We start from the raw sequence: 18,145 nt of genomic DNA, 5'->3' as shown, positions 1-18,145 counted from the left end.
TAATTTTACCTTGTTCTTAGCTATTGTTCTCATGACAAACATTCTCACACCTTCAAGCAAAGTAATGATTGGCTTGGTCCTGGCCTCTTTAATTTTTGAGTTAAATACCTCGCACGCATTATTACATATGCTATCCAATTTAGGCCTGTGACTGAATTGACTCCTGGTCCAGTGTTCTCCTCCCCACTTTGATAGATATGCCCATGCATCCTCGTTGATAATCTTGATCTTGTTCATATTATCTTTGAACTCTTGATACGTGGTGGCTCGTGCACATTCCCACAGCAAGGATCTTAGTTGTAAATCCTTCCATTGCTTGTTAAAATTCTGCCACAAGTGCCAAACACAAAAGCGGTGATGAACACGGGGCATCACCTCTTCCATTGCCGGCAACAAACCCTGTGCACAAAACCAAATACCATATCACCATAATAGACCCTGACTCTCATTGACGCTCACCATAACAGTCCCTGACTTCTAAAAATGTAACCATAATAGTCCCTGACTTCTAACAATTTACACATAATAGTCCCTGTTTTTGAGAAATGATACTCATGTAAGTCCATCATATCTATCGGGGCTTATCAACATTATTAAAAATTTAAAATTTAGCATAGAAACAGCAGAAAATTTTCATCTCTACTCATAACTAATAATATACACAAAGCATACAACTCCCTGATGAATAAACAGCATGGATGTTCAACGCATAGAACATATAACAAAGCATACAATTTTCATATCCACTCATGACTAACAATCCACTATTTTCTAAGATACTCATGAATTAGAGAATACCTTCTGCATGTCAGAGATAAAGCACCACCCATTTTGCCTATAGTCTCCAAGGTCCTGGTGTAGCAACTCAAGAAACCACTTCCAATTCTCCTTGTTTTCTATGCCAACAATTGCCCACGCTATGATGTAGATATGGTGATTAGCATCCTGGCCCACTGCCGAAAGAATTTGTCCACCAAATTGAGTTTTCAAGAAAGCACCGTCCAGTCCAATCAACGGTCGGCATCCGGCTTTGAAACCACTCTTGCAACCACTCAAGCACACATACATTTTATCAAATACTGGATCAGATTCAGGTTGGGGAGTGCAACAAATTTCAACTGTTGATCCAGGATTAGTCTTGAGAAGTGTAAGACCATAATCCCTCAGCATTTTGTATTGTTCCTTTTCATCCCTGAACACAGCATTTCGTGCATCAAAGAGGGCCCTTGATATTGAGTTCTTGTTCAAGGTCAAGTCAAACCTTGACTTGAAGTAAGTGGCAGCATCACAATGCTTAAAATTGGGGTACTTCCTAACCTTCTTGACTAGTTTACTTGCCACCCAATTTCTGTTAGCTGCCATGTTCTTATCTTCCCTTGGGCATGTATGATCATTAAGGAATGTCTTTATTTTCCAACAAGTATCTTCATGATCCCTTGATGCATACACCACCCATGGACATCCTTTCACCTGACATGTAGCCCTCATCCTGATGTTGTCATTCTTCCTGAACCTAATCCGTCTACCTTCTTGGATTGTGAACTCCCTAACAGCCTCCTTAAAGTCCCATTTTGTGTTGAATTTCATGCCAACTTCCAGTTGCAGTTCTCCAAACCTTATACCTTCTCTGAACACAGGACAAAAATCTTCGGACTCCTCATCTGCCCCCTCATCCTCTGAATTGGGGGGAGTCTTCATTTCTTCAGAATGCCATGAATTTGCCCCGTCTGAGTCAGCCCCTGGATCATATGCATTATATGCATCATCCCCTGTTCCACCCACAAAGCATAGGTCCACATCCCCATCTGAGACCTCCTCAACAAATGCATCATCCTCAATAGTAACTTGCTCTTTATCCTTAGCAAACGCAGCAGCAGGAGCATGTTTAAATCTGACGTCTTTTTTAACAGTGTTAGCCTTACAAACATCACTATCATAATCATCATCATCAGACGAAGAACTATCTTCGATCCTTGGCTTATACAAACTATCTTCGTCACTATCATATGAATCAGAGGATAGTGCATCACCTCCCTCCTGTCCTGCTTGCAACACCGCCTTTCCCTTAGCAACACTCCTCGTACAAGGCCTAAAATTATGGGTGGTTGTTGTCGTTTTCTTCTTTAAGTTGGATTTTAGTGTGGAGTTGGATGTTGCAGTTGGCACACTTTTGGGGAGAATTGGCTTGGTAGGAGGCTTCGACTTTGAAGTAGTAGGAGGCTTTGGCTTTTGATTAGTAGGAGGTTTCGGCTGTGGATTAGTGGGAGGTTTTGGCTTTTGACTAGTAGGAGGCTCCGGCTGTGGATTAGTGGGAGGTTTTGGCTTTGCCTGAGATTGATCATTTGAATTGGCAAGAGACTTCTCCTGACTTGCTTGTGTTGGATTCGTGACAGATTCTGGCATACTTGGAGGTGTTGGATTAGTAGGAGGAGTCAGATTAATTGGAGGGTTAGGAATGTCAATGGTGTTGACAGGCGTTGGCTTATTTTGGGGGGATTCACTGCTGGGGTTCCTCGTTTTGTCATTAGGAGTCACCATAGCACCTTCTTCTTCTGCAACAACCACTCCTATATTTTCCATGGCCGCCTTTTTCTCCTCATCTTGTAAATAATCTGGAGATGACACCCCATGCTCAAAATACACATCCACCATTCCATTATTCTTGTGAGCAAGGAAACACATCTCCCTAAGCTCGTTGTCACTGTTTAGATTCCTTAATCCTGTTTCTAACGTCCTCCCGGGGACTAACCACCAACAATGAAGGATCTTGTCATAGCCTAACTCCTTGTAATAATTCCTTATGAAGAAAACGTCCAAGGTATCCTCATCCAGATCACCTAGGCAGGTTAAGTTATCAGGGGTATATCTCAGTTTTCCTTCATCATCTTTCTCAAAGTTTCCTCCATGATGAAACATTATATCCAACAACACATCCATCTGCACCAACAAATCAAAACCATTAAAACTCACACAATCATATCACACGACTTCAACATCGATTAAAATCCCTATACATTAATATCACAGTCGCCACCATGCATTAACCCACTATTGAAAAAACCTCTGTTTTATTGCCAAAAAACAGAGCATATACACATCAAACCCTTTGCCCTAACAAAAATCCTTAAATACGATCCTTTAAGGTAATGCAGCCATGAAACTCTAGGATAACCCAACACAGTAACAAGGCAATCATACACCTTCATCATAATTTTATTCATGAAATAAATTCGAAAATTATTTCAACCAACACATACCTTCAACAACGCAGAAGACAGAGAAACCACTTGACTAAGGAACACCAAACTCTTCAAACTAGGTGTGACAGTGGAGGAGATGGGGAAGACGAAGCTAGGTCGCTGCCATTGATGAGAGAATGAGAAGACGAAGACTGAGCGTGGAGGAGAGGAGAGGAAGTGTGAGAGTGTTCAAACAAATATGGGACTGAAGGCAAACTGTTTTCAAGGGATGGAGCTTATGAACGACGTCGTTTACTTCTTCATTGGGTGCCAAATCGATACTACGTCATTTCACTTAGCTCCAGCGTGGCATTGGAGGTGCCAGATCATCCCTCCGTTTGCTGACTTGGCGCCGGAAAGGGTTGAAGGGCAACTATGGGTCCCGGAGCAAAATGTCAGGGATGCTTTTAGTGAATTTTGAAAGTCAGGGACAACTATGGGTAACTCGCCCAATCTCAGGGACCACTTTGGGGTTTTAGTCTCAAATTTTATATCTAAGTTGCTACTGTTATGTGTTGTTAATTCAACTGGTAATATGCCATTTTTGCTTCAAATTCGAAACCTTGATTTGCAATTGTTTCATCTGAACCTTGACACTTTTGTATTATGGTTGACCTGTTCTTGCGAGGTTTAGACTGATTTTTCATCATTATTCTTTGACTGGTTTCCTATTTTTGTTCCATTCCTTCATAATTATTATCCCAAAATTTTTGGAGCTTTGCTTGTTATGCTGTTTAGGGGTAGGCAAAAAAATCCAAAATTTGGATTTTAAACCAAATCTAAACCAAACCATTAAAAAAAAAACCAATTTTAAATAAAAAAAATACAAACCAAACCAAATTTATTTTATAATTTGGTTTTAAATCCAATCCATTTAAATGGTTTTAAATCTGGATCCAGATCCAGATCCAGATTAAAATCCAAATCTCAAAAACACCCTAATTCTTCATTTCTGATTTGGTGAACTAGTTTTAACTCGCACGAATCCTTTTCTCCTTCGCCCGCAGCCAGCACCGCCGCACTGGAGCAGGCAACTGGCACTGCAGTTTCGTAGCTGCCACCACCACCACAAGCGCGTCGCGGCACTGCTCTGTTCCACCATCCGCGGTTCCGCCGTCCGCCTTTTCTCGCCGTGACCCAGCTCTGTTCTTCTCCGTTCTCTGGGTATGCTCAAGGTTAGATAGGTTTACCATTAAGTAATTAATTTGGTAGATTGAAATGTTGTGAAGCAATAGAGAAGAACCACAGAGTGAATCTATCATCTGAGAAAAGGAATTGAGTGGTAGATAGGGATTTACTACATTTGTGATTATATAGTTGAAATTGCCAAAGGTGCTTCCATGTTCTTTTCTGTTCTGTTCCATTCCATCAATTTGAAAAACTGAACAAGGTTTGATTGCTTATGCTGTTATGCATATCAAGTGTTTGTGTTAATGCCACTTTTCTATGGTTTTCTTTATTATTTTTTTTATTTTCCTATTTTTATAGGATTATGATGATTTATCTTTTTATATTTCTAATAGCTCCATTTTAGTGCTTGGGGAAAACATATGAAGCTTTACTATGAAATAGTAGACATTCGGTTGTATGCATGCTTTCTGTAAAAATTAGCTTTTCTAGTGCACAAATGATTTAGTGATCTGTAACTAATTATTCATATTGCATTTGCAGCTAACATTGTACTAGGATCTGGATCACTTATCGGGCGTATTCTATCTTTACCTTCTACTGCTCTAAATGTGCCAAACAATAGGATGCATCCTCTTTCTCTTAGCTCTCTGCAGGTATGTGTAGTGTTATTGTATTTTGAATTATCATGTACTTATCGTTTTGTAAATCAAGTGATCAAGACCTTGATCCTTTGGCAAATAGATTCAAATGCTTTTGCTTTTGAATATTCTCTCTAAACCCCACATATTTTGGAATCCTAGGTGAAAATTCAATTGATAAGCTATGAATTTAACAGACTTTTTTTTATCATGCCTTTTGAATCAATGCCCACCAACCCCAACTTAGCCGACTATTGTCATTTGAAAACTAAAGGGTGCACATCAATTAGGAGGTTCAGTAAGTGAAGAAGCTTCAGGATAATTAAGATAGCACAATTTTGTCATTGTATATGTAGCCGACTCAATCTAATATGAAAAGATTGTCATTGTATACGCTTGTATGGTCTCATCACTGGAGTTAGTTTGATATTGCGACTCAGTGTCTTGAATGTCTGAGGTATTGTTTGTAAAGACGTAGGCAGGCAGTGGATGTTTATTTAGAACTGATTATGTGTATTTTGTTGAAATATTAATGTAAATTTATCACATGATAAAAGCAAGCCTTAATAAATATATTCAAACTTATAATTCATCAGTATTTTGATTCCTTCACTGTCTTATTTTTGGAGTGTGCCTATCTTTTATATTAGTATATGTTGAAGAATGACATCTTATTGTATTTTGTAGAATTTTATCTATCGTTTGTAGTTTATATATTATTTGTTATGTAACATGTTGCTTATTGTTCTTTGTTATTTATTCCTTTTGTAGGAAGAAAGACTAAGAAATTTGAGGCACCGGCTTGAAGTGCCCTTTGATGGTTCCAAAACAGAGCACCAAGTATGTGGTTAATGCAAGTTTTGTAATTTTCAAATCAATATTCTGAAATTCGCTACTATACCCTGCATTCTATCATATCCAATTTTTTCTCTTGTTCTGATCCAATCTTCACTTTTATGCTACTGCTCAAGTTTGCTTTGCATGGCTTACTTAATAAACAGTCTTAATGTTGTTGATCTGCAATGTGGTGACAATAACTACTTGACGTGCAAATTCATGTTAATAAGAAAATGTTTAGGAAGAAATAGAAATATTTTAAATTGAGTTACCTTATTGGATTAACCAATAGGTTGCAAAGAAAATTACTATCCGTTTCTTTGTTGCATGTCTATATTAGTACATTGATACCTAGTGCACATTATTTTTAAAAGTGGATTTTTTTTAAAATATCTTGTTTGAAAATTGGATTTTTAAAAACTAGTTTTAAAATTGGATTTTTGTTTAAAGAAACTGATTTTAAAACTGGATTTTCAAAAATTGGTTTTAAAACTGAATTTTTGGTTAAAAAATCTGGTTTTAAAACTGGATTTTATAAAAAAAATTGGATTTTAGATTTGGATTTTAAAAAAAAAAATCTGGATTTAAAAAAATCGGATTTAAAACCGGTTTTATATGTAAAACTGGATTTAAAACCAGTTTTATACGTAAAACTGGATTTAAAACCGGTTTGTAAGTAAAACCGGATTTAAATTCTAAAACTGGTTTTTATTTTTTTAAACCGATTTAGAACTGGTTTTTCTCTTCAATCCCATTCTGGTTTGGTTTTATGAACCATAAAACTAGTTCTGAAATGGATCCAGTTTGGATTTATAAAAATCCAAACCATGCCCACCCCTAATTTTGATGTGTTAATGGTAATGTTGTTTAGAGTTGAATGCATTTGATGTTGAATAAAGAGGTTTATATTTTACTTGTTGATAATGTTAAAGATACTGAGTTTAATCATTCATTTTTTTATGGGTTAAGTACTGAAATCGTCCCTAAGGTCTGGGGTGAAAATCAAAATCATCCCCGACCTTTTTTTGTTATTAAAATCATCCTCAACGTGTTATAAAACCGTCCTTTTCCACTTCAATTTTATTTTTTTATCATATTACCCTTCATTATTAATAAAAATAATTAAAAATAATATTAAAAAAATTAAAACAAACTTACCCCCTCTTTTTCCCTTCCCCTCCCGTAACTCCATGACTCCCGCACCCCACTCCCCTCACTCACCCTCCCTCACCCCTCAGCCCACCCCACTCCCTCACTCTCTCACCCCACTCCCTCACTCACCCTCCCGTAACCCCCAGCCCACCCCCTCACCCCACTCCCTCACTCACCCAATCTCCTTCCACCTCCTCCCTCTCCTTTTTCTCACCACCATCACCACTGCCACCATAGTCATTCATTACTCATAACAAAACAAATTAACAGCAACATTCACAAAATAAAATAAATCAACACAAAAGTCAGAGGAAGAAGCAGAGGCAACACAAAACAAAAATCAACAGCAACATTCACAAAACAAAAATCAACACAAAAATCACATCAATTTCAATAAACAATAATTCAATAATCATGAACTATAATTTCAGTTTTCAGATCCAAAAGTTCAATAATCATCAAGTTACAATTTCAGATGCAGACGTTCAAGGAGAGCAGAGGAAGAAGCAGAGGCAGTCACAAAACAAGAAGTAAAGGCAGTCACAGAAGAAGAAGCAGCGCCGGCGGGGTCCCCCTCCCGATGACCATGCGACGGCGGCGGCGGCGGCGAACCCTAGAAACGAATAAGTAGGGCGGCGGCGGCGGCGAGAAGAAAAATCTTCTCCCTCAGAGCCTTATGCACCTTACTCCCATCAATATCCCTATACCCAAAACTATTCCCATCATAACCAACCGGTGCCTGCAAGTCACCTTTCTCAGTGGACCACCCCAACCGTGTGTGCCCTGTTTCCCCCAAATGCAAAACCCTAATTTCGAAGTACCACGCTCCTTCAACCACCCCTCTCGTTGGCCTCACCATTCTGTAGCCCTTCGTGCTCCCTGCCACCATTCGGTCCTCACTCAGCTCAACCTTCTCCGCCTTGTACACCTTCGAGAGGCAGATCTTCATCTCCGCCGTGTCGTCGCTCTTGTCCGGAAACCTTGGCACCGGCGTTATAAGCACCGTGTCTTCGCCGTTTGTGCCGTGGTGATTGTTGTTATTGTTGTTAGCATTGTTCTTCTTCTTTGAGGGAGTGAGGGGTGGGGGGTGAGGGAGTGGGTTGAGGGGGTTACGGGAGGGTGAGTGAGGGAATGGGATGACGGAGTGAGGGGTTGGGGGTGAGGGAGTGGGCCGAGGGAGTGGGCTGAGGGGGTGAGGGAGGGTGAGTGAGGGGAGTGGGGTGCGGGAGTCATGGAGTTACGGGAGGGGAAGGGAAAAAGAAGGGGGGGGGTAAGTTTGTTTTAATTATTTTTATTAATAATGAAGGGTAATATGGTAAAAAAAATAAAATTGAAGTGGAAAAGGACGATTTTATAACGTTTTGTAACGTTGAGGATGATTTTAATAACAAAAAAAGGTCGGGGACGATTTTGATTTTCACCAAGACCTTAGGAACGATTTCAGTACTTAACCTTTTTTTATTTATAGATAAATGTTCCTCTCATTACTATCATATATTATCATGGAGGATCAATTACCATCAAGATTTTGAGAATCGAATCGATCATCGAACTACTCTAGTCACTGATTTATTAGTTTATTGGTCCAACCGGTTTAACCGTAATTTAATTGAAAAAACTGTTTTAAAATAAAATAATAAATAAATTATAAATAAACATTCTAAAATACAATTATAATATAATATAAATCTAAAAATATTTTTCAAATTTTAAAACATTACATAAATACCCCTCTTCTTAACTCTTAGTGGCTTAAATTTCTTGCAGTGGTTTCTATAAATTCATTGACTAAAAGATAAATAATCAAGCATGTATATCAAAGTGTGTGGTTTTAGGTGTAGCTAACTCAGCCCACTTTTTGTCTCATGACAACACTGTCATTCAGACAACAATATCTATTTCGTCTCTTTCCTAATGCAAAGAATAAAAAAGATCAAACAAATTGAACCAACCTTGTACATATTAATGGTGAATCTATCTCTTTAATATTACAAATAATAGGAATTCATTGCATAAATACATTAATATTACAAAATATACTAATATACTTGACAAATAGGTAAGACATGACATAAGAGTGTCTTTTGATCTATTTTAGAATACCTCAAGCAACCTATAGAGATGAATTAATAGCATAGAAATAGATAAGAAGACAACACTAAAGGTTCAAATAATCATTGAATACAATACAAAGCTACTTATTCATTGAGATCTCACATTATACAAGCAACTTTCATGACTTAAGTTTGCACATTTTCAACAAACAATGTAATCAATGTTATTTTTTCCTTTTACGATGATATGTACAAATCACTTATAGTACAAAACTACAAACTAACTGGAAATATATCTGAGCCTGGATGCATGTTTATATAGTGTAGTGAGGTGAACTTTTTGTCTCTGTTGTTAACATGAGATTATGCAATACTCCCTCGTGGATTTGTCTCCAAGAAACATTATAATATTTATGAATTCACAAACTGTTTACTCTAGGGAACCAGAGAGCATACTTACTCGACCAAGCAAGTAATGCTTAAGTAAAACTGAGACCTAACTGAATATAAAGTAATTACAAGCATGTGACATGGCAACATAATGCGAAATGGGTACCTAATGGCCAGCAACTAGCTAGTTCAAAGCACATTAACAATTGACTAAAAAAATTTAACAAATAATCATTCAATGATTTCAACAAAAACACCAAGCAGCAACAGCACAGCAGAGCCACAAAACACACCCCAGCACAACAGAGCCACAAAACATACAACAGCACACCCAGAACCCACAGTAGCAAACCAAATCCAGAGCAAATCAATGATTTGAACAAAAATACAAAATCCTATAATCATTCAATGATTTGTTAATTTATGAACAAAGAGTCAGGGAATAAAACAAGAACAAGTGCACACTAAAGCCACTGACCTTCGAGAGGGCGACGAGATGACGGTGACGGCAACAAGACGACCACGAGCAGGACGAATCTGATGGAGGATGGGCGCCGAGCGAGGAAGAAGATAGAGAACGGGGGTTCGACTTGGATAACACCGACAGTACGAAGAGAGACTCCTCGAATGGCCACGGACGGTGGTAGCGGGTCACTGAGTTCAGCGGCGGCGGAGGCTAGCTAGGTTTTCCCTTTTTATTTTCTTTGGGTGAAGGAACGAATGAAAGTAAGAAAGGAACGAAAAGACACAACGCGTGTTCTTCTTTCTTTCTTTTTTTTCCTCTCAAAACGACGTAGCATTAGGCAAACCGGCCGGTTACCGGTCCGGTCCAATCGACCAGTTCTCGACCGGTTCAACAGTTCCTTTCCAGTTCTATCATGAGCGGTTTTTAGTGCTGGACCGAATCGTTTACAGCACTGGTTCCCGGTTGGACCAGTTCAACCGACCAATCCGGTCCGATTTTCAGAACCATGATTACCATAAAGTAAAATGGAAGTATGTCTTACAAAAATGGACAAATTTTTGAATTATCTGAAAGTGATGTAGATATACATATTTTCTCATATTCAAACTATCACAAGTATATTGGCTATTGCTTGTGACAAACTGACTCAATGATAGTGGTTGGCTTCTAATAGATCTTTGAAGAGTGGCCTCCAAATTATTACACATGATAAAGTGATTATGAAAATGCATTTTCATGCTCAAAAGAACAAGCAAGTTATTCATGTATATTATGAACATGGAGTCTATAAACTTGTTTTTAACAAAGAAGAAGAACCAATACCTAAAAAGTGAAGAGTTGATGGTCTTAGAGGATAACTTGGTGACAAAGAAAAAATTTAGAATTGCCTATTTTCAACCTACACGTGAGTAGCTTCACCTTAAAATTAATCTCACAACAAAGTCTAGTAGTAAATTCAGTCCAGGACCTATATTAAACCTATACTAAAGACCTAACCCATTACAATTTTCACTAATAGGTCTAACTCATTGCAAAACCTGTTAGTAGGTCCAACCCAAAAGGAGTTAAGAAGTTTGATCCACCAAAAAGAAATATTTAGATAGAAAAAATGTAGTAGAAAAGAAGGGCGTCAACAATCATCAAATTGGACTTTTAAAAAGCCTATGACAAAGTCAAGTGAAACTTTCTTGATATTGTACTAGAAAAGATGGAGTTCGGTAAAAGATGGAGGACATGGGTTACAGAGTGTATCAGGTCAGCATCTATTTCCATAATGGTTAACGGGTCACCTTCGATACCGTTCAAGATGGAAAGAGGGCTGCAACAAGGTGATCCTTTATCACCGTTTCTGTTTGTTTTTATTGTAGATGTGTTGAATAGGATGATTGGGGAGGTGGTTAGAAATAGGAGAATAGCTCTTCTTTTAGTCGGTAGGGATAATATAGAGTTATCACACCTGCAATTTGCTGATGACACTATATTGTTCTGTCCACCAGAGGAGGAAACAGTGAGAAATTACAAGAGACTATTGCGGTGTTTTGAAGTGATGTCCAAATTGAGCATTAATTTTGAAAAGTTTAGCTTGATACCGGGAATCGGATGTGCGGACTACTAGGGTGCCAGGTGGCAACTCTACCGGTGAAGTATCTGGGTATTAATCTTGGAGCAAACCCAAGACTGGTAAAAACACGGAAGCTGGTAATAGATAAGGTGGAGGAGAAACTTAGTTTGTGGAAAGTAAAGGTTCTCAATAAAGCAGGAAAGCTGGTCCTCATCAAGTCAGTTATCAATAGTCTACCTATTTATTATCTCAGCTTGTATAAAATGCTAACTGCGGTGGCGAAAAAATTAATTTTACTACAGCGGAGGTTCTTTTGGGAAAAGGAGGATGGAAGACCTGGGTTGGCTCTTGTAAAGTGGGAGATGATACAGGCACCGAAGAAACTAGAAGGGCTAGGTGTGGAAGATGCAATGGTTCATAACACTGCCTTATTATTCAAGTGGTGGTGGAGATTTTCTAAGGAAGATTGTCCACTGTGGAAGAAGATTGCGTACTCCTGCAATAATCTGAACCCTAGCCAGTTACTGTCTACTCAAGCTTTACCAGCAAAAGGGAGCCCGTGGAAAGATATATGTAACCTGCAAATAAAAGAGCAAATTGTCAGACAAAAGATGATTGATGGACTTGCTATGGAAGTAGGTGATGGTAGATCAACCATATTTTGGGAGGATACATGGCTATAGTCGGAGAAGTTGAAAGACTCCTTTCCGAAGCTTTTTTTAGTTTCAAATAACAAAGGATCCGTAATTGGGGACTGTGCATTTTGGGATGGGATAGAGTGAGTGTGGAACTTCCAATGGAGGAGAGAACTCCGCCAATGGGAGATTGACAGTCTGAATCAAATGCTTGATATCTTGCACGCTGTGAGATTGATAGCAGGTGTACAAGATAGAGTGGTGTGGAAGTTTGACAAAGAAGGCGTTTATACTACTAACTCATTTGTGCAGGTTTTGCAGGAACAGACTCTGACAGATGACATCCTTAGCTACAAGTTCACCAATGGTATCTGGAAAGGACTGGTACCCCCTAGAGTTGAGTTGTTTAATTGGTTTGTACTAGTAGGTCGAGTTAATACAAATGATCGCTTGAGTAGATTCGGCATCATTGCTCAGAATGATAATGTTTGTGTGATGTGCAACAAGGAAGTTGAAACTGTCCAACACTTGTTTGTTACGTGTGAGTTTGCTTAGCAGGTATGGTGCGCATGGATCGCTCATGTGGGTTGGGCCTGGTGCATCCCGGGATCCATAAGAGTACATTTTGAGAGTTGGAAGACGATGCCTATGAAAAAAGATGAGCGTAAAAGATGGTTAGTGGGGTTCTCAATTATATGGAATATCTGACTGTGTAGAAATAAATTCATTTTCTAGAATAAGACAACGGTTGTGGTAGAATGCATTGCTAGATTGTTTTGTAACTCCAAAAAATGGTGTGAAACTAATTGATGGCTATACCGGAGATAACATAGAAATTGTTTCGAATCTATTATCTATTTGTATGCTCTATCAAATGTGTTGAGCTTGTTTTGACTTTCAAAAAAAAAATGTAGTAACACATATTAGGAAGCTCTTAACAAGAACAGATGCTAATGACACTCTAAGAAGATCATTTCTTAATGGTAAAGAGGCCCAAGTCATGACAAGGACAATGTGACATTGTCTAGTTCAGATGAATCATTAGACCTTCATAACAGTTATGATAGTGTAGAGAATTAACCACATAAGCCTGGATATGAGTAAGACAACCAACTTAACTATGAGAAAAAAAAAATGCCAACAACGAAATAACTAAACAAACTCAATTACTCGCAAATATTTTTTAAAAATGAGAATGATTTTAATTTTAAGAAAAAAAAATTAACCAAAATGATATTTTACCTTAAAAAAAAGTATATGAAAGAAAAGCATAACTTAGTTTGATAAAATTTAATTTTTAGTATTTAAAATAATTTATAAAAATTAACTTTTAAAATATAATTTTTTAAAACTTATCGTATCTATATTTAGTAGATCAAATTAAAAATAATTTTTAACAAATATAAATAACAATAATTATATTTGATAAATAATTTTTAAATTTAAAAATATTATAATAAGATAAATTATAAGGTACATATTTAAATCTGTATAGATTTTACAAATTTTTTTTAGTCCCATTCTAAGTGACATGTGTACACAGGGACGGATCCACTTTTTATGGTGTGGAAGCAAGCGCCCCACTACAATTTAAAATTTTATTGAGTAGTATATAATAATAATATTTTTTTGTCCCCATTAAATTATTAAATTTGACCCCACAATAATTTTTTATTCAACTTTCGACACTTGATAGCCAATTTGAGAATTTCATATTAGATGTCTATTATAATGATCAAGTTTCAAATTTAAATAAGATTGATGTTCTTTCTTAGAAATCGACTCGAAAGAATATTATCTATCCATTTGTATTTCTTCTTTTAAAATTAGCTTTAGTTTTTTCCAAAAAAACTACACTAATTAAATGAACTTTTTCAACTATGAATATCATCAAGAGTTAATTGTATGAAAATTGAGTTTTAAATGATTGTTTAACGACATATACAAAAAAAAGATATTTTAATTATATTGTCACAGTTTTAAAATATGAAATATAAAAAATTAAATTTTAAATTATATGTTATTATTTAGATTAATATTTTAGTATTTTAATTTGTAATTAAATATTTTAAAATCTAATCATATTTTATAATAACAAAATATAATTATAACAATAATTATGCTACGTATACATAAAATAATTATTTGTACAGAATAAATCTTACAATACAAATTTTAAAATATAAAATACACATTAAAAATAAGTTAAATGATATATGTATTTATACACAAATTTATAGTAGATAATTTGATAACTAATATTTCATATAAACATAATATTTTTATTATAAAAATTATTATTATGTTATATATATTTTGCCCTACTATTAAAATTTTCTGGATGTAACACCCTAACTTTTAGCACGTCATGATCGTACCAAAAGTAAGGCGTTACGGACCTGATTTCCTTTATTATAAATTTACTATTGAGCCTTTATGTCGATATCGCGTTTCCGTTTTTAAGAAAATTTCAGAAAATAGATTTTAGTACTTAAAATCACATAACAAAAGGTCTTCGAATAACAATAATCACATAATTATTAATAATAATAGATGCCATACAATTAAATTCAATGTAAAATTTAAATACAATACCTATCCCTCTGGATAAAATAAAAACCCTAAAGCAACAAGGACGAGGGAACTCTATAAAAATAACAGGAATCACAAGTAAATCTACGAATCGTCTGCAACTTCTTACTGAATCTCCGAACCTGTGTCACTGAAAGAGTAGAAGATTTGGGGTGAGAACAAACCACACGTTCTCAGTAGGGAATGAGAATGCCTACAAAGTTAATTGGATAATTACAAATATAACTATATATATAACTATATATATATATATATTAATAATAGTAATGTTATTGAGTGTGAATTATTGCTGTGAATGTGACTGTTTCTGATTATTAAGAGTTACGCTGATTTGAGAATTGTTGAGGAATAGAGAACCCGTAAGGGTGGTTTAGTCTGAATTTTAGAGGAAATGTCGCCGAAATTTTGATGAAATTAAGGTTTTGTTTGAAATACTATTTTAAAAGATTTGGTTTTGGAAAAATTAAACTATTTAAAATATATTTAGTTAAGAAAAGATTTATTCTATTTTAAAGTTTGATTTATTAAGAAAAATATAATGTTTTAAACCCAATCTTTTAAGGAAAGATTTTGTTTTAAGTAAAGATTTGAGCTCGGTTTATTAAGAAAAGGAATCTCTGCCACAGGAGAGCAGAGAACAAGGATTTAAAAAATATATTAATTAATGAAGTGTCTGCCACAGGAGAGCAGATGTGATATTGTTTGGGTCTTAGTGCCAAATGTAAAGTGGGGACGCCCACACACTGAGAACTGTTTTCCAGATGTACGCTTATTGATTTGGAAAGTCACACTGATGCGGCCTAGCCGTACAACTTATAAGCACACTGATGCATCTGGAAAGCCATATCTGGGACTTGTGCCCGGGTAATATCGGGAACGGGTAGGCAACCGACACATGAGCTCATGGCCTGCGTTAGGGATAGACATGCATCATGTTGTTTGCACATTTGCATTTGATTGCGCTTGCTTGTCTTATTACTTTGTGATTGTATTGTTTGTCTTGTTGTAACTTGCTTGTACATTGAATTGAATCTCTTGCTTGCACTATTTGTTTGTGAGTGTATTAAAGTGATTACGAGTTGACATTTGACTGAGAATTAACTATGTGGCTGAGAGACAGAAAATGTGACTAGTTTTATATTTAAGATTTGTTTTGAGTTAAGAGATTTTAAAAGGAGGTAATTAATTATCTAAAGTAGAACCAAGAGTATTTTCAAAGGGTTTGATAAAAATATATTTTTAATGAGTAAAGTTAATTATTTGCATTTTATTCCATTACTTTTACGGCATTCCCATTCCCTACTGAGAACGTGTGGTTTGTTCTCACCCCAAATCTTTCACCCTTTCAGTGACACAGGTTCGGAGATTTAGTAAGAAGTTGCAGACGATTCGTAGATTTACTTGTGATTCCTGTTATTTTTATAGAGTTCCCTCGTCCTTGTTGCTTTAGGATTTTTATTTTATCCAGAGGGATATGTATTGTATTTAAGTTTTACATTGAATTTAATTGTATGGCATTTATTATTATTAATAATTATGTGATTATTGTTATTCGAAGACCTTTTGTTATGTGATTTTAAGTACTAAAATCTATTTTTTGAAATTTTCTTAAAAACGGAAACGCGATATCGATGTAAAGGCTCAATAGTAAATTTATAATAAAAGAAATCAGGTCCGTAACACCTTACTTTTAGTACAATCATGACGTGCTAAAAGTTAGGGCGTTACACTCGATCCGTCAATGTGTGCACATGATGCTGCAGAGATGACATAAGATAAAGAAGATCTCTTGTCAAATTGTTTAATAGATTTAGATGGATAAAAAATTGGCTAGAGGAATGGGGTAGATGGGATTTCCTAAGGCGTGAGAATGATAAAGGAAGATTTTACCTTTGCTAAAAATTAAAATAGGTTGGCATTTGTTTACATCGTGGACATGTAAATTTTGAGGAATTTAACACATAAATAACCTTATTAATTGATTAATACTAATTTAGATACGTTAACTAATGAGTAAAATTTTTTATTTTAAATTAAATTATAAAATTATATTATTCCTTTTTCTCAATTAGCAACCACACTTTTAAAAGTATTTTTATAACAATATTTATGAGTTTATATTATTTAAATTACATTAGAACACATAATAATTAAATTAATTTAATTATAATAGGGTTGCTATTAATTTGGATAACTTATATAATATTAATATATCTATTATCTAATATATATAATTAAACTTTCTAATTTAAATCTTGTTAAAATTTTCTTTTTTATTTCTAAGTTTAACATAAAAATTCCATCTAAAAGGGGTCACAAAAGATATTTGTTAGTAAATATATTACTAATGATAAATTTTGTAATTTCTTTAACAATTGTATGTAATTTCATAAAAAGTATAAAGTTTTTAACTTTTCAATAAGAACCTTTTAAATTAAACAACTTATCAAGTGCTCTATGGTATCAAATCGATAGGATTACTATATAAATCTTAAAAAACAAACACACCCTCAAAGACATTTGTGAGAATCATTTATGATTTGTCATAAATTGAGAAGATACACACCGTTTATCACCCTGAATTCTTATATAAATCAACATCCGATTAAGTTATATAACTAAAGTTATTTTTTTTTTTAAACAAAAGAAACTCAACAGAAAAGTGAATTAAAGAACTTTTTTCCTTTTACTTGTATTAAATTGAATAAAAATCAAAGCTTTTTTTGTTTTTCTTTTTTTGGTTTTTTGACAATACCTCCTATTTCAATAGATTAAGTATTAATTTGTCGCGAATTTAATTGGATGAATATCAATAGGATAATTGCTTTGAAGACTAATGGATCAATATAATTTAATTGACATTAATAATATTTTGTTTTCCTTTTAAATTTGTCATAAGTATATTTTCAACATTGATAGTAATAAAAGTATATTCCAATTTATTGTGTACGTTGATTTTATTCTAGAGTATATAATTTGTTCATGTTAAGCTTAGTTTGATTTTAAATTTTACAAATGATGATAAATATCTCTTGGATTAAAGCTCAAATGTGTTTAATGTGTGTGTCAAGTGATGCAAGCCTAATCAAATGTTATTTTAGCCTATTCTAGTAATGCTTCAGCAACTCAAAGTGCTACAGCTCTAATACTTAAGTCTATTATTTTCTACCAGAGCTAAAAGAATGCAGCTCATTTGTTCTTTAGTGTTTCAAGAAAATAAACAAGTCCAAAACCTCTCATCATAGCACCGTTCAACAATTAGAAGGTTATGTATTTGTTAAATGAAATGAGAGGACAGCTGGACAAAGCAAGGATAGATGTAGCTCTAGTAAAGCAAGAAGGACATAAGGACACCCCACTAATCCAAGGACATCAGTAGAGCAATATTTGGATCATGGTTGAGCAAAACACAAACTTGCAAAAAGTAGTAGCAGCATGGGTAATAGAGCA

General features: G+C 35.1%; 1 long non-coding RNA gene across 1 annotated transcript; it reads left to right on the top strand.

Annotated features, from left to right (window-relative positions):
* Positions 1 to 4,480: 4,480 nt before the first annotated feature.
* LOC112784159 (uncharacterized) lies at positions 4,481 to 5,946 on the top strand. Its single transcript, XR_003193740.3, has 2 exons — positions 4,481 to 5,023; positions 5,780 to 5,946. It is a non-coding gene; the product is annotated as an uncharacterized lncRNA (long non-coding RNA).
* Positions 5,947 to 18,145: the final 12,199 nt, after the last annotated feature.

Source organism: Arachis hypogaea, chromosome 20 (genome assembly GCF_003086295.3).
Source record: "Arachis hypogaea cultivar Tifrunner chromosome 20, arahy.Tifrunner.gnm2.J5K5, whole genome shotgun sequence".
Classification (NCBI taxonomy): domain Eukaryota; kingdom Viridiplantae; phylum Streptophyta; class Magnoliopsida; order Fabales; family Fabaceae; genus Arachis; species Arachis hypogaea.
Note: the sequence above shows the minus strand (reverse complement) of the source record. Positions and strands in the feature narration are given on the sequence as shown.